Source organism: Oncorhynchus tshawytscha, linkage group LG02 (assembly GCF_018296145.1).
Source record: "Oncorhynchus tshawytscha isolate Ot180627B linkage group LG02, Otsh_v2.0, whole genome shotgun sequence".
Taxonomy (NCBI): Eukaryota; Metazoa; Chordata; class Actinopteri; order Salmoniformes; family Salmonidae; genus Oncorhynchus; species Oncorhynchus tshawytscha.
The window spans coordinates 12,578,121-12,605,001 of NC_056430.1; the positions used below are offsets into that span (position 1 = coordinate 12,578,121).

The window sequence follows — 26,881 nt, forward strand, 5'->3', positions numbered from 1 at the left end:
TTTTATTTCCTATATTTCCTATCGTTTCCGATCGATTTCCTATCGTTTCCTCAAGGTGTCAACAGTCTTCAGACATAGTTTCAGGCCTTTATTTTGAAAAAAATGAGCCAGAACAATAACATCGCGTCAAGTGGTCACATGAGTTTTGCTCGCGCAACAGAATTTGGACAGCTATTGTTTTTCCCTCTCCTACTGTGAAAGACATTTGCAGTTGACATATTATCGATTATATATTTTAAAAACAACCTGAGGATTTCAGATGCATATCTTAATTTGATCCTCCTGTTGTTGCATGAATTTTACTGCAGAGCAAGAAATGCAAACTTGAAGTGTATTCAATGTTTAAAAAGTCTTGTAAATTATGAATCTACAAAACATGTCACATTTCCTGTTGCTGAGGGAATATTGTTGTGTTGTGTGATTCTGCTGCCATTTAAAATGTGGTATCTGTTCTTACACAAGTGCATCACAAATGACAAGATGTTCTTTCCCATACTGGGAGTTCAACCCGGGCGAAAACCAGGAATCCTAAACGCCAGACCATATGGGAAGACAGTTACTTAAAAAAACATCACAGACAAATCCATAAACATTGAAATGATGCTTGTTGTAATTACAAGCTCCATCTTTTTTCTCAGAGATGTTGGGGAAAAGTCCCATATAAAATCAGTCTAAAATGTGTTTGAATCGAGAACTGCCAGACACAATGAAAAGTATACAGTATTTTTCCCAGCTTGATTTTGGTCAAATAAATCTAGTTTTGAACCAAACAGGAGTCAAATATTCAATCTTCTGACCTGTTTTCAGACACGTTATCCATTGCGCCACTGGCCCCACATCTAAGCTGAAGTCAGGTCACAGCTAGACCAGTGTACACAGTCATAGCGTCTGTCAACAACAAGGTTCCTTGGTTTTCTGTTTCAGATGCATATCTTAATTTGATCCTCCTGTTGTTGCATGAATTTTACTGCAGAGCAAGAAATGCAAACTTGAAGTGTATCAATGTTTAAAAAGTCTTGTAAATTATGAATCTACAAAACATGTCACATTTCCTGTTGCATGGGGAATATTGTTGTGTTGTGTGAAACTGCTGCCAGTTAAAATGCAGCATCTGTTGTTACACAAGTGCGTAACTAACGACAAAATATTCTTTCCCATACCGGGAGTTTAACCCACACCACCTGAGTGAAAACCAGGAATCCTAACCGCTAGACCATATGGGAAGACAAATACTTAAAATACACATCACAGACAAATCTATAAATGTTGACATTTTGCCTGTCTGATTTAAAAGCTACATCTTTTTTCTCAGAGATGTTGGGGAATGTCCAGGTGAAATAAGTCTAAAATGTGTTTGAAGTGAGAACTGCCAGAAGCACTGAAAAGTATACAGTATCAATCCCAGCTTGATTTTAATCAATTAAATTAAGTGTTGAGCCAGCCAGGAGTCAAACCTAGAATCTTCTGATCTGTAGTAAGACACATTATCCATTGAGCCACTGGCCCGACATCTAAGCTGAAGTCAGGTCACAGCCAGACCAATGTACACGGTCATTGCGTCTGTCAACAACAAGGTTCCTTGGTTTTCTGTTTCAGATGCATATCTTAATTTGATCCTCCTGTTGTTGCATCAATTTTACTGCAGAGCAAGAAATGCAAACTTGAAGTGTATTCAATGTTTAAAAGTCTTGTAAATTATGAATCTACAAAACATGTCACATTTCCTGTTGCTGAGGGAATATTGTTGTGCTGTGTGAAACTGCTGCCAGTTAAAATACAGCATCTGTTGTTACTCAAGTGCGTACCTAACGACAAGATATTCTTTCCCATAACGGGAGTAGAACCCGGGCCACCTGGGTGAAAACCAGGAATCCTAACCACTAGACCATATGGGAAGAGACATACTTAAAATACACATCACAGACAAATCATAAAATTGACATTATGCCTGTTGTAATTTAAAAGCTCCATCTTTTTTCTCAGAGATGTTGGGGAAATGTCCCAGATAAAATCAGTCTAAAATCAGTCAGTATCATTAAAATGTGTTTGTATTGAGCCAGCCAGGAGTCGAACATAGAATCTTCTGATCTGTAGTCAGACACGTTATCCATTGCGCCACTGGCACCACATCTAAACTGAAGTCAGGTCACAGCTAGACCAGTGTACACAGTCATAGCATCTGTCAACAACAAGGTTCCTTGGGATTTCTGTTACAGATGCATATCTTAATTTGATCCTCCTGTTGTTGCATGAATTTTACTGCAGAGCAAGAAATGCAGCCATGAAGTGTATTCAACGTTTAAAAAGCCTTGTATAATTTGAATCTACATAACATGTCACATTTCCTGTTGCTGAGGGAATATTGTTGTGTTGTGTGAAACTGCTGCCAGTTAAAATGCAGCATCTGTTGTTACACAAGTACGTACCTAACAACAAGACATTCTTTCACATACATGGAGTAGAACCCGGGCCACCTGGGTGAAAACCAGGAATCCTAACCGCTAGACCATATGGGAAGAGACATATTTAAAATACACATCACAGACAAATCCATAAACATTGAAATGATGCTTGTTGTAATTACAAGCTCCATCTTTTTTTTGATTTACAAGCTCCATCTTTTTTCATCAGAGATGTTGGGGAAAAGTCCCATATAAAATCAGTCTAAAATGTGTTTGAATGAGAACTGCCAGACACAATGAAAAGTATACAGTATTTTTCCCAGCTTGATTTTGGTCAAATAAATCTAGTTTTGAACCAAACAGGAGTCAAATATTCAATCTTCTGACCTGTTTTCAGACACGTTATCCATTGCGCCACTGGCCGCACAGCCAAGCTGAAGTCAGATCACACCTAGGCCAGTATACACAGTCATAGCGTCTGTCAGCGACAAGGTTCCTTGGGATTTCTGTTACAGATGCATATCTTAATTTGATCCTCCTGTTGTTGCATGAATTTTACTGCAGAGCAAGAAATGCAGCCATGAAGTGTATTCAACGTTTAAAAAGCCTTGTATAATTTGAATCTACATAACATGTCACATTTCCTGTTGCTGAGGGAATATTGTTGTGTTGTGTGAAACTGCTGCCAGTTAAGAAAATTCTCAGAGATGATGGGGAATGTCCAGATGAAATCCGTCTAAAATGTGTTTGAAGTGAGAACAGCCAGAAGCACTGAAAGGTACACAGTATCATTCCCAGCTTGATTTCAGTCAATTTTATCTAAAGTATTGAGCCAGCCAGGAGTCGAACCTAGAATCTTCTGATCCGTAGTCAGACACGTTAAAAAGTCTTGTAAATTATGAATCTACAAAACATATCACATTTCCTGTTGCTGAGGGAATATTGTTGTGTTGTGTGATTCTGCTGCCATTTAAAATGCAGCATCTGTGGTTACACAAGTGCGTCCCAAATGACAAGATATTCTTTCCCATACCGGGAGTTGAACCCGGGCCACCTGGGTGAAAACCAGGAATCCTAACCGCTAGACCATATGGGAAGACACATACTTAAAATACACATCACAGACAAATCTATAAATGTTGACATTTTGCCTGTTGATTTAAAAGCTCCATCTTTTTTTCTCAGAGATGTTGGGGAATGTCCAGATGAAATCCGTCTAAAATGTGTTTGAAGTGAGAACAGCCAGAAGCACTGAAAGGTATACAGTATCATTCCCAGCTTGATTTCAGTCAATTAAATAAAGTATTGAGCCAGCCAGGAGTCGAACCTAGAATCTTCTGATCCGTAGTCAGACACGTTATCCATTGCCCCACTGGCCACACGTCTAAGCTGAAGTCAGGTCACAGCTAGACCAGTGTACACAGTCATAGCATCTGTCAACAACAAGGTTCCTTGGTTTTCTGTTTCAGATGCATATCTTAATTTGATCCTCCTGTTGTTGCATGAATTTTACTGCAGAGCAAGAAATGCAGCCATGAAGTGTATTCAACGTTTAAAAAGCCTTGTATAATTTGAATCTACATAACATGTCACATTTCCTGTTAATGAGGGAATATTGTTGTGTTGTGTGAAACTGCTGCCAGTTAAAATGCAGCATCTGTTGTTACTCAAGTGCATAGCTAACGACAAGATATTCTTTCCCATAATGGGAGTTGAACCCAGGCCACCTGGGTGAAAACCAGGAATCCTAACCGCTAGACCATATGGGAAGACACATACTTAAAATACACATCACAGACAAATCTTTAAATGTTGACATGATGCCTGTTGAATTTAAAAGCTCCATCTTTTTCTCAGAGATTGGGGAATGTCCAGAGTCTAAAATGTGTTTGAAGTGAGGCCAGAAGCATGTCCAGTATGAAATTTCAGTCCAAATGCCAGCCAGGAGTCAAACCTAGAATCTTCTGAGTCAACAGCCAGAAGCTGAAGTCAGGTCACAGCTAGACCAGTGTACACAGTCATAGCATCTGTCAACAACAAGGTTCCTTGGTTTTCTGTTTCAGATGCATATCTTAATTTGATCCTCCTGTTGTTGCATGAATTTTACTGCAGAGCAAGAGCAAACTTGAAGTGTATTCAATGTTTAAAAAGTATTTTAAATTATGAATCTACAAAACATATCACATTTCCTGTTGCTGAGGGAAAATTGTTTTGTTGTGTGATTCTGCTTCCAGTTAAAATGCAGCATCTGTTGTTACACAAGTGCGTACCTAACAACAAGATATTCTTTCCCATACCGGGAGTTGAACCCGGGCCACCTGGGTGAAAACCAGGAATCCTAACCGCTAGACCATATGGGAAGAAACATACTTAAAATACACATCACAGACAAATCTATAAATGTTGACATTATGCCTGTTGGATTTAAAAGCTCCATCTTTTTTCTCAGAGATGATGGGGAATGTCCAGATGAAATCCGTCTAAAATGTGTTTGAATCGAGAACTGCCAGACACAATGAAAAGTATGCAGTATTATTCCCAGCTTGATTTTGGTCAAATAAATCTAGTTTTGAACCAAACAGGAGTCAAATATTCAATCTTCTGACCTGTTTTCAGACACGTTATCCATTGCGCCACTGGACGCACAGCCAAGCTGAAGTCAGATCACACCTAGGCCAGTATACACAGTCATAGCGTCTGTCAGCGACAAGGTTCCTTGGGATTTCTGTTACAGATGCATATCTTAATTTGATCCTCCTGTTGTTGCATGAATTTTACTGCAGAGCAAGAAATGCAGCCATGAAGTGTATTCAACGTTTAAAAAGCCTTGTATAATTTGAATCTACATAACATGTCACATTTCCTGTTGCTGATTGTTGTGGGAATATTGTTGTGTTGTGTGAAACTGCTGCCAGTTAAGAAAATTCTCAGAGATGATGGGGAATGTCCAGATGAAATCTGTCTAAAATGTGTTTGAAGTGAGAACAGCCAGAAGCACTGAAAGGTATACAGTATCATTCCCAGCTTGATTTCAGTCAATTTTATCTAAAGTATTGAGCCAGCCAGGAGTCGAACCTAGAATCTTCTGATCCGTAGTCAGACACGTTAAAAAGCCTTGTATATGAATCTACAAAACATATCACATTTCCTGTTGCTGAGGGAATATTGTTGTGTTGTGTGATTCTGCTGCCATTTAAAATGCAGTGTCTGTGGTTACACAAGTGCATCCCAAATGACAAGATATTCTTTCCCATACCGGGAGTTGAACCCGGGCCACCTGGGTGAAAACCAGGAATCCTAACCGCTAGACCATATGGGAAGACACATACTTAAAATACACATCACAGACAAATCTTTAAATGTTGACATTATGCCTGTTGGATTTAAAAGCTCCATCTTTTTTCTCAGAGATGTTGGGGAATGTCCAGATGAAATCCGTCTAAAATGTGTTTGAAGTGAGAACAGCCAGAAGCACTGAAAGGTACACAGTATCATTCCCAGCTTGATTTCAGTCAATTTTATCTAAAGTATTGAGCCAGCCAGGAGCCGAACCTAGAATCTTCTGATCCGTAGTCAGACATGTTATCCATTGCGCCACTGGCCCCAAATCTAAGCTAAAGTCAGGTCACAGCTAGACCAGTGTACACAGTCATAGCATCTGTCAAAAACAAGCTTCCTTGGTTTTCTGTTTCAGATGCATATCTTAATTTGATCCTCCTGTTGTTGCATGAATTTTACTGCAGAGCAAGAAATGCAGCCATGAAGTTACGTTTAAAAAACTTGTATAATTTACAAAAAGCCTTGTATAATTTGAATCTACATAACATGTCACATTTCCTGTTGCTGAGGGAATATTGTTGTGTTGTGTGAAACTGCTGCCAGTTAAGAAAATTCTCAGAGATGATGGGGAATGTCCAGATGAAATCCGTCTAAAATGTGTTTGAAGTGAGAACAGCCAGAAGCACTGAAAGGTACACAGTATCATTCCCTGCTTGATTTCAGTCAATTTTATCTAAAGTATTGAGCCAGCCAGGAGTCGAACCTAGAATCTTCTGATCCGTAGTCAGACACGTTAAAAAGTCTTGTAAATTATGAATCTACAAAACATATCACATTTCCTGTTGCTGAGGGAATATTGTTGTGTTGTGTGATTCTGCTGCCATTTAAAATGTAGTGTCTGTGGTTACACAAGTGCATCCTAAATGACAAGATATTCTTTCCCATACCGGGAGTCGAACCCGGGCCACCTGGGTGAAAACCAGGAATCCTAACCGCTAGACCATATGGGAAGACACATACTTAAAATACACATCACAGACAAATCTATAAATGTTGACATTTTGCCTGTCTGATTTAAAAGCTCCTATCTTTTTTCTCAGAGATGTTGGGGAATGTCCAGATGAAATCCGTCTAAAATGTGTTTGAAGTGAGAACAGCCAGAAGCACTGAAAGGTATACAGTATCATTCCCAGCTTGATTTCAATCATTTAAATTAAGTATTGAGCCAGCCAGGAGTCGAACCTAGAATCTTCTGATCCGTAGTCAGACACGTTATCCATTGCGCCACTGGCCCCACATCTAAGCTGAAGTCAGGTCACAGCTAGACCAGTGTACACAGTCATAGCATCTGTCAACAACAAGGTTCCTTGGTTTTCTGTTTCAGATGCATATCTTAATTTGATCCTCCTGTTGTTGCATGAATTTTACTGCAGAGCAAGAAATGCAAACTTGAAGTGTATCAATGTTTAAAAAGTCTTGTAAATTATGAATCTACAAAACATGTCACATTTCCTGTTGCTGAGGGAATATTGTTGTGTTGTGTGAAACTGCTGCCAGTTAAAATGCAGCATCTGTTGTTACACAAGTACGTACCTAACAACAAGACATTCTTTCACATACATGGAGTAGAACCCGGGCCACCTGGGTGAAAACCAGGAATCCTAACCGCTAGACCATATGGGAAGAGACATATTTAAAATACACATCACAGACAAATCCATAAACATTGAAATTTTGCCTGTTGGATTTAAAAGCTCCATCTTTTTTCTCAGAGATGTTGGGGAAAAGTCCCATATAAAATCAGTCTAAAATGTGTTTGAATCGAGAACTGCCCGACACAATGAAAAGTATACAGTATTTTTCCCAGCTTGATTTTGGTCAAATAAATCTAGTTTTGAACCAAACAGGAGTCAAATATTCAATCTTCTGACCTGTTTTCAGACACGTTATCCATTGCGCCACTGGCCGCACAGCCAAGCTGAAGTCAGATCACACCTAGGCCAGTATACACAGTCATAGCGTCTGTCAGCGACAAGGTTCCTTGGGATTTCTGTTACAGATGCATATCTTAATTTGATCCTCCTGTTGTTGCATGAATTTTACTGCAGAGCAAGAAATGCAGCCATGAAGTGTATTCAACGTTTAAAAAGCCTTGTATAATTTGAATCTACACAACAGAGCAAGAAATGCAGCCATGAAGTGTATTCAACGTTTAAAAAGCCTTGTATAACATAACATGTATTTCCTGTTGCTGAGGGAATATTGTTGTGAAACTTGTTGAAACTGCTGCCAGTTAAGAAAATTCTCAGAGATGATGGGGAATGTCCAGATGAAATCTGTCTAAAATGTGTTTGAAGTGAGAACAGCCAGAAGCACTGAAAGGTATACAGTATCATTCCCAGCTTGATTTCAGTCAATTTTATCTAAAGTATTGAGCCAGCCAGGAGTCGAACCTAGAATCTTCTGATCCGTAGTCAGACACGTTAAAAAGTCTTGTAAATTATGAATCTACAAAACATATCACATTTCCTGTTGCTGAGGGAATATTGTTGTGTTGTGTGATTCTGCTGCCATTTAAAATGCAGTATCTGTGGTTACACAAGTGCATCCCAAATGACAAGATATTCTTTCCCATACCGGGAGTTGAACCCGGGCCACCTGGGTGAAAACCAGGAATCCTAACCGCTAGACCATATGGGAAGACACATACTTAAAATACACATCACAGACAAATCTATAAATGTTGACATTTTGCCTGTCTGATTTAAAAGCTCCCATCTTTTTTCTCAGAGATGTTGGGGAATGTCCAGATGAAATCCGTCTAAAATGTGTTTGAAGTGAGAACAGCCAGAAGCACTGAAAGGTACACAGTATCATTCCCAGCTTGATTTCAGTCAATTTTATCTAAAGTATTGAGCCAGCCAGGAGCCGAACCTAGAATCTTCTGATCCGTAGTCAGACATGTTATCCATTGCGCCACTGGCCCCAAATCTAAGCTGAAGTCAGGTCACAGCTAGACCAGTGTACACAGTCATAGCATCTGTCAACAACAAGGTTCCTTGGTTTTCTGTTTCAGATGCATATCTTAATTTGATCCTCCTGTTGTTGCATGAATTTTACTGCAGAGCAAGAAATGCAAACTTGAAGTGTATCAATGTTTAAAAAGTCTTGTAAATTATGAATCTACAAAACATATCACATTTCCTGTTGCTGAGGGAATATTGTTGTGTTGTGTGATTCTGCTGCCATTTAAAATGCAGTATCTGTTCTTACACAAGTGCATCACAAATGACAAGATGTTCTTTCCCATACTGGGAGTTCAACCCGGGCCACCCGGGCGAAAACCAGGAATCCTAAACGCCAGACCATATGGGAAGACAGTTACTTAAAAAAAACATCACAGACAAATCCATAAACATTGAAATGATGCTTGTTGTAATTACAAGCTCCATCTTTTTTCTCAGAGATGTTGGGGAAAAGTCCCATATAAAATCAGTCTAAAATGTGTTTGAATTGAGAACTGCCAGACACAATGAAAAGTATACAGTATTTTTCCCAGCTTGATTTTGGTCAAATAAATCTAGTTTTGAACCAAACAGGAGTCAAATATTCAATCTTCTGACCTGTTTTCAGACACGTTATCCATTGCGCCACTGGCCGCACAGCCAAGCTGAAGTCAGATCACACCTAGGCCAGTATACACAGTCATAGTGTCTGTCAGCGACAAGGTTCCTTGGGATTTCTGTTACAGATGCATATCTTAATTTGATCCTCCTGTTGTTGCATGAATTTTACTGCAGAGCAAGAAATGCAGCCATGAAGTGTATTCAACGTTTAAAAAGCCTTGTATAATTTGAATCTACATAACATGTCACATTTCCTGTTGCTGAGGGAATATTGTTGTGTTGTGTGAAACTGCTGCCAGTTAAGAAAATTCTCAGAGATGATGGGGAATGTCCAGATGAAATCTGTCTAAAATGTGTTTGAAGTGAGAACAGCCAGAAGCACTGAAAGGTATACAGTATCATTCCCAGCTTGATTTCAGTCAATTTTATCTAAAGTATTGAGCCAGCCAGGAGTCGAACCTAGAATCTTCTGATCCGTAGTCAGACACGTTAAAAAGTCTTGTAAATTATGAATCTACAAAACATATCACATTTCCTGTTGCTGAGGGAATATTGTTGTGTTGTGTGATTCTGCTGCCATTTAAAATGCAGCATCTGTGGTTACACAAGTGCATCCCAAATGACAAGATATTCTTTCCCATACCGGGAGTTGAACCCGGGCCACCTGGGTGAAAACCAGGAATCCTAACCGCTAGACCATATGGGAAGACACATACTTAAAATACACATCACAGACAAATCTATAAATGTTGACATTTTGCCTGTGATTTAAAAGCTCCCATCTTTTTTTCTCAGAGATGTTGGGGAATGTCCAGATGAAATCTGTCTTAAATGTGTTTGAAGTGAGAACAGCCAGAAGCACTGAAAGGTATACAGTATCATTCCCAGCTTGATTTCAGTCAATTTTATCTAAAGTATTGAGCCAGCCAGGAGTCGAACCTAGAATCTTCTGATCCGTAGTCAGACACGTTATCCATTGCGCCACTGGCCCCACATCTAAGCTGAAGTCAGGTCACAGCTAGACCAGTGTACACAGTCATAGCATCTGTCAACAACAAGGTTCCTTGGTTTTCTGTTTCAGATGCATATCTTAATTTGATCCTCCTGTTGTTGCATGAATTTTACTGCAGAGCAAGAAATGCAAACTTGAAGTGTATCAATGTTTAAAAAGTCTTGTAAATTATGAATCTACAAAACATGTCACATTTCCTGTTGCTTGGGGAATATTGTTGTGTTGTGTGATTCTGCTGCCATTTAAAATGTGGTATCTGTTCTTACACAAGTGCATCACAAATGACAAGATGTTCTTTCCCATGCTGGGAGTTCAACCCGGGCAAAAACCAGGAATCCTAAACGCCAGACCATTTGGGAAGACAGTTACTTAAAAAAAACATCACAGACAAATCCATAAACATTGAAATGATGCTTGTTGTAATTACAAGCTCCATCTTTTTTCTCAGAGATGTTGGGGAAAAGTCCCATATAAAATCAGTCTAAAATGTGTTTGAATCGAGAACTGCCCGACACAATGAAAAGTATACAGTATTTTTCCCAGCTTGATTTTGGTCAAATAAATCTAGTTTTGAACCAAACAGGAGTCAAATATTCAATCTTCTGACCTGTTTTCAGACACGTTATCCATTGCGCCACTGGCCGCACAGCCAAGCTGAAGTCAGATCACACCTAGGCCAGTATACACAGTCATAGTGTCTGTCAGCGACAAGGTTCCTTGGGATTTCTGTTACAGATGCATATCTTAATTTGATCCTCCTGTTGTTGCATGAATTTTACTGCAGAGCAAGAAATGCAGCCATGAAGTGTATTCAACGTTTCCTGTTGCTGAGGGAAAAGCCTTGTATAATTTGAATCTACATAACATGTCACATTTCCTGTTGCTGAGGGAATATTGTTGTGTTGTGTGAAACTGCTGCCAGTTAAAAAAATTCTCAGAGATGATGGGGAATGTCCAGATGAAATCTGTCTAAAATGTGTTTGAAGTGAGAACAGCCAGAAGCACTGAAAGGTATACAGTATGATTCCCAGCTTGATTTCAGTCAATTTTATCTAAAGTATTGAGCCAGCCAGGAGTCGAACCTAGAATCTTCTGATCCGTAGTCAGACACGTTAAAAAGTCTTGGAAAATTATGAATCTACAAAACATATCACATTTCCTGTTGCTGAGGGAATATTGTTGTGTTGTGTGATTCTGCTGCCATTTAAAATGCAGTATCTGTGGTTACACAAGTGCATCCTAAATGACAAGATATTCTTTCCCATACCGGGAGTTGAACCCGGGCCACCTGGGTGAAAACCAGGAATCCTAACCGCTAGACCATATGGGAAGACACATACTTAAAATACACATCACAGACAAATCTTTAAATGTTGACATTATGCCTGTTGGATTTAAAAGCTCCATTTTTTTTCTCAGAAATGATGGGGAATGTCCAGATGAAATCCGTCTAAAATGTGTTTGAAGTGAGAACAGCCAGAAGCACTGAAAGGTACACAGTATCATTCCCAGCTTGATTTCAGTCATTTAAATAAAGTATTGAGCCAGCCAGGAGTCGAACCTAGAATCTTCTGATCCGTAGTCAGACATGTTATCCATTGCGCCACTGGCCCCAAATCTAAGCTGCTGAAGTCAGGTCACAGCTAGACCAGTGTACACAGTCATAGCATCTGTCAACAACAAGGTTCCTTGGTTTTCTGTTTCAGATGCATATCTTAATTTGATCCTCCTGTTGTTGCATGAATTTTACTGCAGAGCAAGAAATGCAGCCACAAAGTGTATTCAATGTTTAAAAATCCTTGTATAATTTGAATCTACATAACATGTCACATTTCCTGTTGCTGAGGGAATATTGTTGTGTTGTGTGAAACTGCTGCCAGTTAAAATGGAGCATCTGTTTTACACAAGTGCGTAACTAACGACAAAATATTCTTTCCCATACCGGGAGTCGAACCAGGGCCACCTGAGTGAAAACCAGGAATCTTAACCGCTAGACCATATGGGAAGACACATACTTAAAATACACATCACAGACAAATCTATAAATGTTGACATTTTGCCTGTTGATTTAAAAGCTACATCTTTTTTCTCAGAGATGTTGGGGAATGTCCAGATGAAATCCGTCTAAAATGTGTTTGAAGTGAGAACAGCCAGAAGCACTGAAAGGTATACAGTATCAATTCCCAGCTTGATTTCAAATTTAAATCTAAAGTATTGAGCCAGCCAGGAGTCAAACCTAGAATCTTCTGATCTGTAGTAAGACACATTATCCATTGAGCCACTGGCCCGACATCTAAGCTGAAGTCAGGTCACAGCTAGACCAGTGTACACAGTCATAGCGTCTGTCAACAACAAGGTTCCTTGGTTTTCTGTTTCAGATGCATATCTTAATTTGATCCTCCTGTTGTTGCATGAATTTTACTGCAGAGCAAGAAATGCAAACTTGAAGTGTATTCAATGTTTAAAAAGTCTTGTAAATTATGAATCTACAAAACATGTCACATTTCCTGTTGCTGAGGGAATACTGTTGTGTTGTGTGAAACTGCAGCTAGTTAAAATGGAGCATCTGTTTTACACAAGTGCGTACCTAATGACAAGATATTCTTTCCATACCGGGAGTTGAACCCGGGCCACCTGTGAAAACCAGGAATCCTTGCCTGCTAGACCATATGGGAAGAATCCTACATCACAGACAAATCTATAAATGTTGACATTCTGCCTGTCTGATTTAAAAGCTCCATCTTTTTTTCTCAGAGATGTTGGGGAATGTCCAGATGAAATCCGTCTAAAATGTGTTTGAAGTGAGAACAGCCAGAAGCACTGAAAGGTATCCAGTATCATTCCCAGCTTGATTTCAGTCAATTAAATAAAGTATTGAGCCAGCCAGGAGTCGAACCTAGAATCTTCTGATCCGTAGTCAGACACGTTATCCATTGCGCCACTGGCCCCACATCTAAGCTGAAGTCAGGTCACAGCTAGACCAGTGTACACAGTCATAGCATCTGTCAACAACAAGGTTCCTTGGTTTTCTGTTTCAGATGCATATCTTAATTTGATCCTCCTGTTGTTACATGAATTTTACTGCAGAGCAAGAAATGCAGCCATGAAGTGTATTCAACGTTGAAAAATCCTTGAATAATTTGAATCTACATAACATGTCACATTTCCTGTTGCTGAGGGAATATTGTTGTGTTGTGTGAAACTGCTGCCAGTTAAAATGCAGCATCTGTGGTTACACAAGTGCATCGCAAATGACAAGATATTCTTTCCCATACCGGGAGTTGAACCCGTGCCACCTGGGTGAAAACCAGGAATCCTAATCGCTAGACCATATGGGAAGACACATACTTAAAATACACATCACAGACAAATCTTTAAATGTTGACATTATGCCTGTTGGATATAAAAGCTACATCTTTTTCTCAGAGATGTTGGGGAATGTCCAGATGAAATCAATCTAAAATGTGTTTGAAGTGAGAACAGCCAGAAGCACTGAAAGGAATACAGTATAATTCCCAGCTTGATTTCAGTAAATTAAAGAAAGTATTGAGCCAGCCAGGAGTCCAACCTAGAATCTTCTGATCCGTACTCAGACACTTTATCCATTGCGCCACTAGCCCCACGTCTAAGCTGAAGTCAGGTCACACCTAGGCCAGTATACACAGACATAGCGTCTGTCAACAACAAGGTTCCTTGGTTTTCTGTTTCAGATGCATATCTTAATTTGATCCTCCTGTTGTTGCATCAATTTTACTGCAGAGCAAGAAATGCAAACTTGAAGTGTATTCAATGTTTAAAAAGTCTTGTAAATTATGAATCTACAAAACATGTCACATTTCCTGTTGCTGAGGGAATATTGTTGTGCTGTGTGATTCTGCTGCCAGTTAAAATGTGGTATCTGTTCTTACACAAGTGCATCCCAAATGACAAGATGTTCAATGATGCTTGTTGTAATTACAAGCTCCATCTTTTTTCTCAGAGATGTTGGGGAAAAGTCCCATATAAAATCAGTCTAAAATGTGTTTGAATCGAGAACTGCCAGAAGCACTGAAAGTATACAGTATTTTTCCCAGCTTGATTTCCCAGTTTTAAATTTGGTCAAATAAACCAGTTTTGAACCAAGGAGTCAAATATTCAATCTTCAGACCTGTTATCAGAAACATTATCCATTGCGCCACTGGCCACACAGCCAAGCTGAAGTCAGATCACACCTAGGCCAGTATTCACAGTCATAGTGTCTGTCAGCGACAAGGTTCCTTGGGATTTCTGTTACAGATGCATATCTTAATTTGATCCTCCTGTTGTTGCATGAATTTTACTGCAGAGCAAGAAATGCAGCCATGAAGTGTATTCAACGTTTAAAAAGCCTTGTATAATTTGAATCTACATAACATGTCACATTTCCTGTTGCTGAGGGAATATTGTTGTGTTGTGTGAAACTGCTGCCAGTTAAGAAAATTCTCAGAGATGATGGGGAATGTCCAGATGAAATCCGTCTAAAATGTGTTTGAAGTGAGAACAGCCAGAAGCACTGAAAGGTATACAGTATCATTCCCAGCTTGATTTCAGTCAATTTTATCTAAAGTATTGAGCCAGCCAGGAGTCGAACCTAGAATCTTCTGATCCGTAGTCAGACACGTTAAAAAGTCTTTTTAAATTATGAATCTACAAATATCACATTTCCTGTTGCTGAGGGAATATTGTTGTGTTGTGTGATTCTGCTGCCATTTAAAATGCAGCATCTGTGGTTACACAAGTGCGTCCAAAATAACAAGATATTCTTTCCCATACCGGGAGTTGAACCCGGGCCACCTGGGTGAAAACCAGGAATCCTAACCGCTAGACCATATGGGAAGACACATACTTAAAATACACATCACAGACAAATCTATAAATGTTGACATATGCTTGTTGATTTAAAAGCTCCATCTTTTTTCTCAGAGATGTTGGGGAATGTCCAGATGAAATCAGTCTAAAATGTGTTTGAAGTGAGAACAGCCAGAAGCACTGAAAGGTATACAGTATCATTCCCAGCTTGATTTTCAGTCAATTAAATCTAGTTTGAGCCAGCCAGGAAGTCAAATATTCAATCTTCTGACCTGTTATCAGACACGTTATCCATTGCGCCACTGGCCGCACAGCCAAGCTGAAGTCAGATCACACCTAGGCCAATATACACAGTCATAGTGTCTGTCAGCGACAAGGTTCCTTGGTTTTCTGTTTCAGATGCATATCTTAATTTGATCCGCCTGTTGTTGCATGAATTTTACTGCAGAGCAAGAAATGCAAACTTGAAGTGTATTCAATGTTTAAAAAGTCTTGTAAATTATGAATCTACAAAACATGTCACATTTCCTGTTGCTGAGGGAATATTGTTGTGTTGTGTGAAACTGCTGCCAGTTAAAATGCAGTATCTGTGGTTACACAAGTGCATCCCAAATGACAAGATATTCTTTCCCATACCGGGAGTTGAACCCAGGCCACCTGGGTGAAAACCAGGAATCCTAACCGCTAGACCATATGGGAAGACACATACTTAAAATACACATCACAGACAAATCTATAAATGTTGACATTCTGCCTGTCTGATTTAAAAGCTCCATCTTTTTTCTCAGAGATGTTGGGGAATGTCCAGATGAAATCCGTCTAAAATGTGTTTGAAGTGAGAACAGCCAGAAGCACTGAAAGGTATACAGTATCATTCCCAGCTTGATTTTGGTTTTTAAATTAAGTATTGAGCCAGCCAGGAGTCAACCTAGAATCTTCTGATCCTGTAGTCAGACACGTTATCCATTGCGCCACTGCCCCACATCTAAGCTGAAGTCAGGTCACAGCTAGACCAGTGTACACAGTCATAGCATCTGTCAACAACAAGGTTCCTTGGTTTTCTGTTTACAGATGCATATCTTAATTTGATCCTCCTGTTGTTGCATGAATTTTACTGCAGAGCAAGAAATGCAGCCATGAAGTGTATTCAATGTTTAAAAGCCTTGTATAATTTGAATCTACATAACATGTCACATTTCCTGTTGCTGAGGGAATATTGTTGTGTTGTGTGAAACTGCTGCCAGTTAAAAAATTCTCAGACAAGATGATGGGGAATGTCCAGATGAAATGCCGTCTCCAGATGAAATGTCTAAAATGTTTGAAGTGAGAACAGCCAGAAGCACTGAAAGGTATACAGTCATTCCCATTCCCAGCTTGATTTCAGTCAATTTTATCTAAAGTATTGAGCCAGCCAGGAGTCGAACCTAGAATCTTCTGATCCGTAGTCAGACACGTTAAAAAGTCTTGTAAATTATGAATCTACAAAACATATCACATTTCCTGTTGCTGAGGGAATATTGTTGTGTTGTGTGATTCTGCTGCCATTTAAAATGCAGTATCTGTGGTTACACAAGTGCGTCCAAAATAACAAGATATTCTTTCCCATACCGGGAGTTGAACCCGGGCCACCTGGGTGAAAACCAGGAATCCTAACCGCTAGACCATATGGGAAGACACATACTTAAAATACACATCACAGACAAATCTATAAATGTTGACATTTTGCCTGTCTGATTTAAAAGCTCCATCTTTTTTCTCAGAGATGTTGGGGAATGTCCAGATGAAATCCGTCTAAAATGTGTTTGAAGTGAGAACAGCCAGAAGCACTGAAAGGTATACAGTATCATTCCCAGCTTGATTTCAGTCAATTAAATTAAGTATTGAGCCAGCCAGGAGTCGAACCTAGAATCTTCTGATCCGTAGTCAGACACGTTATCCATTGCGCCACTGGCCCCACATAAAGCTGAAGTCAGGTCACAGCTAGACCAGTACACACAGTCAGTCAGCATCTGTCAACAACAAGGTTCCTTGGTTTTCTGTTTCAGATGCATATCTTAATTTGATCCTCCTGTTGTTGCATGAATTTTACTGCAGAGCAAGAAATGCAAACTTGAAGTGTATTCAATGTTTAAAAGTCTTGTAAATTATGAATCTACAAAACATGTCACATTTCCTTTTGCTGAGGGAATATTGTTGTGTTGTGTGAAACTGCTGCCAGTTAAAATGCAGTATCTGTGGTTACACAAGTGCATCCCAAATGACAAGATATTCTTTCCCATACCGGGAGTTGAACCCAGGCCACCTGGGTGAAAACCAGGAATCCTAACCGCTAGACCATATGGGAAGACAGAAACATACATAAAATACACATCACAGACAAATCTTTAAATGTTGACATTATGCCTGTTGGATTTAAAAGCTCCATCTTTTTTTTTCTCAGAGATGATGGGGAATGTCCAGATGAAATGTCTAAAATGTGTTTGAAATGAGAACAGCCAGAAGCACTGAAAGGTGTGTTTGATTTCAGTCAATTTTATCTAAAGTATTGAGCCAGCCACCTAGAAGCACTGAAAGGTACACAGTATCATTCCCAGCTTGATTTCAGTCAATTTTATCTAAAGTATTGAGCCAGCCAGGAGTCGAACCTAGAATCTTCTGATCCGTAGTCAGACACGTTAAAAAGTCTTTAAATTATGAATCTACAAAACATATCACATTTCCTGTTGCTGAGGGAATATTGTTGTGTTGTGTGATTCTGCTGCCATTTAAAATGCAGCATCTGTGGTTACACAAGTGCGTACCTAACAAAAGACAAGATTCTTTCCCATACGGGAGTTGAACCCAGGCCACCTGGGTGAAAACCAGGAATCCTAACCGCTAGACCATATGGGAAAGACACATTAAAAAAATACACATCACAGACAAATCCATAAACATTAATTTTGCCTGTTGTAATTTAAAGCTCCATCTTTTTCTCAGAGATGTTGGGGAAAAGTCCCATATAAAATCAGTCTAAAATGTGTTTGAATCGAGAACTGCCAGACACAATGAAAAGTATACAGTATTTTTCCCAGCTTGATTTTGGTCAAATAAATCTAGTTTTGAACCAAGCAGGAGTAAAATATTCAATCTTCTGACCTGTTATCAGACACGTTATCCATTGCGCCACTGGCCGCACAGCCAAGCTGAAGTCAGGTCACACCTAGGCCAGTATACACAGTCATAGCGTCTGTCAACAACAAGGTTCCTTGGTTTTCTGTTTCAGATGCCTATCTTAATTTGATCCTCCTGTTGTTACATGAATTTTACTGCCGAGCAAGAAATGCAGCCATGAAGTGTATTCAACGTTGAAAAAGCCTTGAATAATTTGAATCTCCATAACATGTCACATTTCCTGTTGCTGAGGGAATATTGTTGTGTTGTGTGAAACTGCTGCCAGTTAAGAAAATTCTCAGAGATGATGGGGAATGTCCAGATGAAATCCGTCTAAAATGTGTTTGAAGTGAGAACAGCCAGAAGCACTGAAAGGTATTCAGTATCATTCCCAGCTTGATTTCAGTCAATTTTATCTAAAGTATTGAGCCAGCCAGGAGTCGAACCTAGAATCTTCTGATCCGTAGACAGACATGTTAAAAAGTCTTGTAAATTATGAATCTACAAAACATATCACATTTCCTGTTGCTGAGGGAATATTGTTGTGTTGTGTGATTCTGCTGCCATTTAAAATGCAGTATCTGTGGTTACACAAGAAGTCCAAAATGACAAGATATTCTTTCCCATACCGGGAGTTGAACCCGGGCCACCTGGGTGAAAACCAGGAATCCTAAAGCTAGACCATATGGGAAGACACATACTTAAAATACACATCACAGACAAATCTATAAATGTTGACACATTTTGCCTGTTGGATTTAAAAGCTCCATCTTTTTTTCTCAGAGATGTTGGGGAATGTCCAGAAATGTCTAAAAATCCGTTAAAATGTGTTTGAGAACAGCCAGAAGCACTGAAAGGTATCCAGTATCATTCCCAGCTTGATTTCAGTCAATTAAATAAAGTATTGAGCCAGCCAGGAGTCGAACCTAGAATCTTCTGATCCGTAGTCAGACACGTTATCCATTGCGCCACTGGCGCCAGGTTTAAGCTGAAGTCAGGTCACAGCTAGACCAGTGTACACAGTAATAGCGTCTGTCAACAACAAGGTTCCTTGGTTTTCTGTTTCAGATGCATATCTTAATTTGATCCGCCTGTTGTTGCATGAATTTTACTGCAGAGCAAGAAATGCAAACTTGAAGTGTATTCAATGTTTAAAAAGTCTTGTAAATTATGAATCTACAAAACATGTCACATTTCCTGTTGCTGAGGGAATATTGTTGTGTTGTGTGAAACTGCTGCCAGTTAAAATGCAGCATCTGTTGTTACACAAGTGCGTACCTAACGACAAGATATTCTTTCCCATACCGGGAGTTGAACCCAGGCCACCTGGGTGAAAACCAGGAATCCTAACCGCTAGACCATATGGGAAGACACATACTTAAAATACACATCACAGACAAATCTTTAAATGTTGACATTGCCTGTTGATTTAAAAGCTCCATCTTTTTTCTCAGAGACGATGGGGAATGTCCAGATGAAATCCGTCTAAAATGTGTTTGAAGTGAGAACAGCCAGAAGCACTGAAAAGTATACAGTATCATTCCCAGCTTGATTTCAGTCAATTAAATTAAGTATTGAGCCAGCCAGGAGTCGAACCTAGAATCTTCTGATCCGTAGTCAGACACGTTATCCATTGCGCCACTGGCCCCACGTCTAAGCTGAAGTCAGGTCACAGCTAGACCAGTGTACACAGTCATAGCATCTGTCAACAACAAGGTTCCTTGGTTTTCTGTTTCAGATGCATATCTTAATTTGATCCTCCTGTTGTTGCATGAATTTTACTGCAGAGCAAGAAATGCAAACTTGAAGTGTATCAATGTTTAAAAAGTCTTGTAAATTATGAATCTACAAAACATGTCACATTTCCTGTTGCTGAGGGAATATTGTTGTGTTGTGTGAATTGCTGCTGCCATCGTTAAATGCAGTATCTGTTCTTACACAAGTGCATCACAAATGACAAGATATTCTTTCCCATACTGGGAGTTGAACCCCAGGCCACCTGGGTGAAAACCAGGAATCCTAAACCCTAGACCATATGGGAAGACAGTTACTTAAAAAAACATCACAGACAAATCCATAAACATTGAAATGATGCTTGTTGTATTTAAAGCTCCATCTTTTTTTCTCAGAGATGTTGGGGAAAAGTCCCATATAAAATCAGTCTAAAATGTGTTTGAATTGAGAACTGCCAGACACAATGAAAAGTATACAGTATTTTTCCCAGCTTGATTTTGGTCAAATAAATCTAGTTTTGAACCAAACAGGAGTCAAATATTCAATCTTCTGACCTGTTATCAGACACGTTATCCATTGCGCCACTGGCCGCACAGCCAAGCTGAAGTCAGATCACACCTAGGCCAGTATACACAGTCATAGTGTCTGTCAGCGACAAGGTTCCTTGGGATTTCTGTTACAGATGCATAATTTGATCCTCCTGTTGTTGCATGAATTTTACTGCAGAGCAAGAAATGCAGCCATGAAGTGTATTCAACGTTTAAAAACCCTTGTATAATTTGAATCGACATAACATGTCACATTTCCTGTTGCTGAGGGAATATTGTTGTGTTGTGTGAAACTGCTGCCAGTTAAGAAAATTCTCAGAGATGATGGGGAATGTCCAGATGAAATCCGTCTAAAATGTGTTTGAAGTGAGAACAGCCAGAAGCACTGAAAGGTATACAGTATCATTCCCAGCTTGATTTCAGTCAATTTTATCTAAAGTATTGAGCCAGCCAGGAGTCGAACCTAGAATCTTCTGATCCGTAGTCAGACACGTTAAAAAGTCTTGTAAATTATGAATCTACAAAACATATCACATTTCCTGTTGCTGAGGGAATATTGTTGTGTTGTGTGATTCTGCTGCCATTTAAAATGCAGTATCTGTGGTTACACAAGTGCATCCCAAATGACAAGATATTCTTTCCCATACCGGGAGTTGAACCCAGGCCACCTGGGTGAAATCCAGGAATCCTAACCCCTAGACCATATGGGAAGACACATACTTAAAATACACATCACAGACAAATCTATAAATGTTGACATTTTGCCTGTTGGATTTAAAAGCTCCATCTTTTTTCTCAGAGATGATGGGGAATGTCCAGATGAAATCCGTCTAAAATGGGTTTGAAGTGAGAAAAGCCAGAAGCACTGAAAGGTATACAGTATCATTCCCAGCTTGATTTCAGTCAATTTGAATAAAGTATTGAGCCAGCCAGGAGACCAACCTAGAATCTTCTGATCTGTAGTCAGACACGTTATCCATTGCGCCACTGGCTCCACGTTTAAGCTGAAGTCAGGTCACAGCTAGACCAGTGTACACAGTCATAGCATCTGTCAACAACAAGGTTCCTTGGTTTTCTGTTTCAGATGCATATCTTAATTTGATCCTCCTGTTGTTGCATGAATTTTACTGCAGAGCAAGAAATGCAAACTTGAAGTGTATCAATGTTTAAAAAGTCTTGTAAATTATGAATCTACAAAACATGTCACATTTCCTGTTGCTGAGGGAATATTGTTGTGTTGTGTGAAACTGCTGCCAGTTAAAATGCAGCATCTGTTGTTACACAAGTGCGTACCTAACGACAAGATATTCTTTCCCATACCGGGAGTTGAACCCAGGCCACCGGGGGGAAAACCAGGAATCCTAAAAGCTAGACCATATGGGAAGAAACATACATAAGATACACATCACAGACAAATCTTTAAATGTTGACATTATGCCTGTTGGATTTAAAAGCTCCATTTTTTTCTCAGAGATGATGGGGAATGTCCAGATGAATCCGTCTAAAATGTGTTTGAAGTGAGAACAGCCAGAAGCACTGAAAGGTATACAGTATCATTCCCAGCTTGATTTCAGTCAATTAAATAAAGTATTGAGCCAGCCAGGAGAACCTAGAATCTTCTGATCCGTAGTCAGACACGTTATCCATTGCGCCACTGGCCCCATCTAAGCTGAAGTCAGGTCACAGCTAGACCAGTGTACACAGTCATAGCATCTGTCAACAACAAGGTTCCTTGGTTTTCTGTTTCAGATGCATATCTTAATTTGATCCTGTTGTTGCATGAATTTTACTGCAGAGCAAGAAATGCAAACTTGAAGTGTATCAATGTTTAAAAAGTCTTGTAAATTATGAATCTACAAAACATGTCACATTTCCTGTTGCTGAGGGAATATTGTTGTGTTGTGTGATTCTGCTGCCATTTAAAATGCAGTATCTGTTCTTACACAAGTGCATCACAAATGACAAGATATTCTTTCCCATACTGTTCTTTCCCATGCTGGGAGTTCAACCCGGGCAAAAACCAGGAATCCTAAACGCCAGACCATTTGGGAAGACAGTTACTTAAAAAAAACATCACAGACAAATCCATAAACATTGAAATGATGCTTGTTGTAATTACAAGCTCCATCTTTTTTTCTCAGAGATGTTGGGGAAAAGTCCCATATAAAATCAGTCTAAAATGTGTTTGAATTGAGAACTGCCAGACACAATGAAAAGTATACAGTATTTTTCCCAGCTTGATTTTGGTCAAATAAATCTAGTTTTGAACCAAACAGGAGTCAAATATTCAATCTTCTGACCTGTTATCAGACACGTTATCCATTGCGCCACTGGCCGCACAGCCAAGCTGAAGTCAGATCACACCTAGGCCAGTATACACAGTCATAGTGTCTGTCAGCGACAAGGTTCCTTGGGATTTCTGTTACAGATGCATATCTTAATTTGATCCTCCTGTTGTTGCATGAATTTTACTGCAGAGCAAGAAATGCAGCCATGAAGTGTATTCAACGTTTAAAAAGCCTTGTATAATTTGAATCTACATAACATGTCACATTAAAATGTTGCTGAGGAATATTGTTGTGTTGTGTGAAACTGCTGCCAGTTAAGAAAATTCTCAGAGATGATGGGGAATGTCCAGATGAAATCCGTCTAAAATGTGTTTGAAGTGAGAACAGCCAGAAGCACTGAAAGGTATTCAGTATCATTCCCAGCTTGATTTCAGTCAATTTTATCTAAAGTATTGAGCCAGCCAGGAGCCGAACCTAGAATCTTCTGATCCGTAGTCAGACATGTTATCCATTGCGCCACTGGCCCCAAATCTAAGCTGAAGTCAGGTCACAGCTAGACCAGTGTACACAGTCATAGCATCTGTCAACAACAAGCTTCCTTGGTTTTCTGTTTCAGATGCATATCTTAATTTGATCCTCCTGTTGTTGCATGAATTTTACTGCAGAGCAAGAAATGCAAACTTGAAGTGTATCAATGTTTAAAAAGTCTTGTAAATTATGAATCTACAAAACATGTCACATTTCCTGTTGCTTGGGGAATATTGTTGTGTTGTGTGATTCTGCTGCCATTTAAAATGTGGTATCTGTTCTTACACAAGTGCATCACAAATGACAAGATGTTCTTTCCCATGCTGGGAGTTCAACCCGGGCGAAAACCAGGAATCCTAAACGCCAGACCATTTGGGAAGACAGTTACTTAAAAAAAACATCACAGACAAATCCATAAACATTGAAATGATGCTTGTTGTAATTACAAGCTCCATCTTTTTTTCTCAGAGATGTTGGGGAAAAGTCCCATATAAAATCAGTCTAAAATGTGTTTGAATTGAGAACTGCCAGACACAATGAAAAGTATACAGTATTTTTCCCAGCTTGATTTTGGTCAAATAAATCTAGTTTTGAGCCAATCAGGAGTCAAATATTCAATCTTCTGAACTGTTATCAGACACGTTATCCATTGCGCCATTGGCCGCACAGCCAAGTTGAAGTCAGGTCACACCTAGGCCAGTGATAGCGTCTGTCAGCGACAAGGTTCCTTGGGATTTCTGTTACAGATGCATATCTTAATTTGATCCTCCTGTTGTTACATGAATTTTACTGCAGAGCAAGAAATGCAGCCATGAAGTGTATTCAACGTTTAAAAAGCCTTGTATAATTTGAATCTACATAACATGTCACATTTCCTGTTGCTGAGGGAATATTGTTGTGTTGTGTGAAACTGCTGCCAGTTAAGAAAATTCTCAGAGATGATGGGGAATGTCCAGATGAAATCCGTCTAAAATTTGTTTGAAGTGAGAACAGCCAGAAGCACTGAAAGGTATACAGTATCATTCCCTGCTTGATTTCAGTCAATTTTATCTAAAGTATTGAGCCAGCCAGGAGTCGAACCTAGAATCTTCTGATCCGTAGTCAGACACGTTAAAAAGTCTTGTAAATTATGAATCTACAAAACATATCACATTTCCTGTTGCTGAGGGAATATTGTTGTGTTGTGTGATTCTGCTGCCATTTAAAATGCAGTGTCTGTGGTTACACAAGTGCATCCCAAATGACAAGATATTCTTTCCCATACCGGGAGTTGAACCCGGGCCACCTGGGTGAAAACCAGGAATCCTAACCGCTAGACCATATGGGAAGACACATACTTAAAATACACATCACAGACAAATCTATAAATGTTGACATTTTGCCTGTTGGATTTAAAAGCTCCATCTTTTTTCTCAGAGATGATGGGGAATGTCCAGATGAAATCCGTCTAAAATGTGTTTGAAGTGAGAACAGCCAGAAGCACTGAAAGGTATACAGTATCATTCCCAGCTTGATTTCAGTCAATTAAATTAAGTATTGAGCCAGCCAGGAGTCGAACCTAGAATCTTCTGATCCGTAGTCAGACACGTTATCCATTGCGCCACTGGCCCCACATCTAAGCTGAAGTCAGGTCACAGCTAGACCAGTGTACACAGTCATAGCGTCTGTCAACAACAAGGTTCCTTGGTTTTCTGTTTCAGATGCATATCTTAATTTGATCCTCCTGTTGTTGCATGAATTTTACTGCAGAGCAAGAAATGCAAACTTGAAGTGTATCAATGTTTAAAAAGTATTTTAAATTATGAATCTACAAAACATATCACATTTCCTGTTGCTGAGGGAATATTGTTGTGTTGTGTGATTCTGCTGCCATTTAAAATGCAGCATCTGTTGTTACACAAGTGCGTACCAAACAACAAGACATTCTTTCACATACATGGAGTAGAACCCGGGCCACCTGGGTGAAAACCAGGAATCCTAACCGCTAGACCATATGGGAAGAGACATATTTAAAATACACATCACAGACAAATCCATAAACATTGAAATGATGCTTGTTGTAATTACAAGCTCCATCTTTTTTCTCAGAGATGTTGGGGAAAAGTCCCATATAAAATCAGTCTAAAATGTGTTTGAATCGAGAACTGCCCGACACAATGAAAAGTATACAGTATTTTTCCCAGCTTGATTTTGGTCAAATAAATCTAGTTTTGAACCAAACAGGAGTCAAATATTCAATCTTCTGACCTGTTTTCAGACACGTTATCCATTGCGCCACTGGACGCACAGCCAAGCTGAAGTCAGATCACACCTAGGCCAGTATACACAGTCATAGCGTCTGTCAGCGACAAGGTTCCTTGGGATTTCTGTTACAGATGCATATCTTAATTTGATCCTCCTGTTGTTGCATGAATTTTACTGCAGAGCAAGAAATGCAGCCATGAAGTGTATTCAACGTTTAAAAACCCTTGTATAATTTGAATCGACATAACATGTCACATTTCCTGTTGCTGAGGGAATATTGTTGTGTTGTGTGAAACTGCTGCCAGTTAAGAAAATTCTCAGAGATGATGGGGAATGTCCAGATGAAATCTGTCTGAAATGTGTTTGAAGTGAGAACAGCCAGAAGCACTGAAAGGTATACAGTATCATTCCCAGCTTGATTTCAGTCAATTTTATCTAAAGTATTGAGCCAGCCAGGAGTCGAACCTAGAATCTTATGATCCGTAGTCAGACACGTTAAAAAGTCTTGTAAATTATGAATCTACAAAACATATCACATTTCCTGTTGCTGAGGGAATATTGTTGTGTTGTGTGATTCTGCTGTCATTTAAAATGCTGCATCTGTGGTTACACAAGTGCGTCCCAAATGACAAGATACTCTTTCCCATACCGGGAGTTGAACCCGGGCCACCTGGGTGAAAACCAGGAATCCTAACCATTAGAGTATATGGGAAGACACATACTTAAAATACACATCACAGACAAATCTATAAATGTTGACATTTTGCCTGTCTGATTTAAAAGCTCCATCTTTTTTCTCAGAGATGTTGGGGAATGTCCAGATGAAATCCGTCTAAAATGTGTTTGAAGTGAGAACAGCCAGAAGCACTGAAAGGTATACAGTATCATTCCCAGCTTGATTTCAGTCAATTAAATAAAGTATTGAGCCAGCCAGGAGTCGAACCTAGAATCTTCTGATCCGTAGTCAGACACGTTATCCATTGCGCCACTGGCCCCACATCTAAGCTGAAGTCAGGTCACAGCTAGACCAGTGTACACAGTCATAGCATCTGTCAACAACAAGGTTCCTTGGTTTTCTGTTTCAGATGCATATCTTAATTTGATCCTCCTGTTGTTGCATGAATTTTACTGCAGAGCAAGAAATGCAAACTTGAAGTGTATCAATGTTTAAAAAGTCTTGTAAATTATGAATCTACATAACATGTCACATTTCCTGTTGCTGAGGGAATATTGTTGTGTT

At 39.4% G+C, this 26,881-nt stretch overlaps 29 non-coding genes across 29 annotated transcripts; all 29 read right to left on the minus strand.

Moving 5' to 3' along the window:
- Positions 1-1,823: 1,823 nt before the first annotated feature.
- trnae-uuc lies at positions 1,824-1,895 on the minus strand. The gene has a single exon. It is a non-coding gene; the product is annotated as a tRNA-Glu (tRNA).
- A 1,531-nt stretch (positions 1,896-3,426) lies between these two features.
- On the minus strand, positions 3,427-3,498 carry trnae-uuc. The gene has a single exon. It is a non-coding gene; the product is annotated as a tRNA-Glu (tRNA).
- A 601-nt stretch (positions 3,499-4,099) lies between these two features.
- On the minus strand, positions 4,100-4,171 carry trnae-uuc. Its single transcript has one exon. It is a non-coding gene; the product is annotated as a tRNA-Glu (tRNA).
- A 519-nt stretch (positions 4,172-4,690) lies between these two features.
- trnae-uuc lies at positions 4,691-4,762 on the minus strand. The gene has a single exon. It is a non-coding gene; the product is annotated as a tRNA-Glu (tRNA).
- Positions 4,763-5,649: 887 nt separating this feature from the next.
- On the minus strand, positions 5,650-5,721 carry trnae-uuc. The gene has a single exon. It is a non-coding gene; the product is annotated as a tRNA-Glu (tRNA).
- An 898-nt stretch (positions 5,722-6,619) lies between these two features.
- Positions 6,620-6,691, minus strand: trnae-uuc. The gene has a single exon. It is a non-coding gene; the product is annotated as a tRNA-Glu (tRNA).
- Positions 6,692-6,902: 211 nt separating this feature from the next.
- Positions 6,903-6,975, minus strand: trnar-acg. Its single transcript has one exon. It is a non-coding gene; the product is annotated as a tRNA-Arg (tRNA).
- A 1,334-nt stretch (positions 6,976-8,309) lies between these two features.
- Positions 8,310-8,381, minus strand: trnae-uuc. The gene has a single exon. It is a non-coding gene; the product is annotated as a tRNA-Glu (tRNA).
- Positions 8,382-9,941: 1,560 nt separating this feature from the next.
- trnae-uuc lies at positions 9,942-10,013 on the minus strand. The gene has a single exon. It is a non-coding gene; the product is annotated as a tRNA-Glu (tRNA).
- A 212-nt stretch (positions 10,014-10,225) lies between these two features.
- Positions 10,226-10,298, minus strand: trnar-acg. Its single transcript has one exon. It is a non-coding gene; the product is annotated as a tRNA-Arg (tRNA).
- A 1,279-nt stretch (positions 10,299-11,577) lies between these two features.
- Positions 11,578-11,649, minus strand: trnae-uuc. Its single transcript has one exon. It is a non-coding gene; the product is annotated as a tRNA-Glu (tRNA).
- A 210-nt stretch (positions 11,650-11,859) lies between these two features.
- trnar-acg lies at positions 11,860-11,932 on the minus strand. The gene has a single exon. It is a non-coding gene; the product is annotated as a tRNA-Arg (tRNA).
- Positions 11,933-12,252: 320 nt separating this feature from the next.
- Positions 12,253-12,324, minus strand: trnae-uuc. Its single transcript has one exon. It is a non-coding gene; the product is annotated as a tRNA-Glu (tRNA).
- Positions 12,325-13,194: 870 nt separating this feature from the next.
- On the minus strand, positions 13,195-13,267 carry trnar-acg. The gene has a single exon. It is a non-coding gene; the product is annotated as a tRNA-Arg (tRNA).
- A 318-nt stretch (positions 13,268-13,585) lies between these two features.
- Positions 13,586-13,657, minus strand: trnae-uuc. Its single transcript has one exon. It is a non-coding gene; the product is annotated as a tRNA-Glu (tRNA).
- Positions 13,658-15,101: 1,444 nt separating this feature from the next.
- On the minus strand, positions 15,102-15,173 carry trnae-uuc. Its single transcript has one exon. It is a non-coding gene; the product is annotated as a tRNA-Glu (tRNA).
- A 600-nt stretch (positions 15,174-15,773) lies between these two features.
- Positions 15,774-15,845, minus strand: trnae-uuc. Its single transcript has one exon. It is a non-coding gene; the product is annotated as a tRNA-Glu (tRNA).
- A 900-nt stretch (positions 15,846-16,745) lies between these two features.
- On the minus strand, positions 16,746-16,817 carry trnae-uuc. The gene has a single exon. It is a non-coding gene; the product is annotated as a tRNA-Glu (tRNA).
- A 210-nt stretch (positions 16,818-17,027) lies between these two features.
- trnar-acg lies at positions 17,028-17,100 on the minus strand. Its single transcript has one exon. It is a non-coding gene; the product is annotated as a tRNA-Arg (tRNA).
- Positions 17,101-17,418: 318 nt separating this feature from the next.
- Positions 17,419-17,490, minus strand: trnae-uuc. The gene has a single exon. It is a non-coding gene; the product is annotated as a tRNA-Glu (tRNA).
- A 1,429-nt stretch (positions 17,491-18,919) lies between these two features.
- On the minus strand, positions 18,920-18,990 carry trnae-uuc. The gene has a single exon. It is a non-coding gene; the product is annotated as a tRNA-Glu (tRNA).
- Positions 18,991-19,204: 214 nt separating this feature from the next.
- Positions 19,205-19,277, minus strand: trnar-acg. Its single transcript has one exon. It is a non-coding gene; the product is annotated as a tRNA-Arg (tRNA).
- Positions 19,278-19,595: 318 nt separating this feature from the next.
- On the minus strand, positions 19,596-19,667 carry trnae-uuc. Its single transcript has one exon. It is a non-coding gene; the product is annotated as a tRNA-Glu (tRNA).
- A 207-nt stretch (positions 19,668-19,874) lies between these two features.
- trnar-acg lies at positions 19,875-19,947 on the minus strand. The gene has a single exon. It is a non-coding gene; the product is annotated as a tRNA-Arg (tRNA).
- Positions 19,948-21,219: 1,272 nt separating this feature from the next.
- On the minus strand, positions 21,220-21,291 carry trnae-uuc. The gene has a single exon. It is a non-coding gene; the product is annotated as a tRNA-Glu (tRNA).
- Positions 21,292-24,652: 3,361 nt separating this feature from the next.
- On the minus strand, positions 24,653-24,724 carry trnae-uuc. The gene has a single exon. It is a non-coding gene; the product is annotated as a tRNA-Glu (tRNA).
- Positions 24,725-24,934: 210 nt separating this feature from the next.
- trnac-aca lies at positions 24,935-25,007 on the minus strand. Its single transcript has one exon. It is a non-coding gene; the product is annotated as a tRNA-Arg (tRNA).
- Positions 25,008-26,281: 1,274 nt separating this feature from the next.
- Positions 26,282-26,353, minus strand: trnae-uuc. The gene has a single exon. It is a non-coding gene; the product is annotated as a tRNA-Glu (tRNA).
- A 210-nt stretch (positions 26,354-26,563) lies between these two features.
- Positions 26,564-26,636, minus strand: trnar-acg. The gene has a single exon. It is a non-coding gene; the product is annotated as a tRNA-Arg (tRNA).
- Positions 26,637-26,881: the final 245 nt, after the last annotated feature.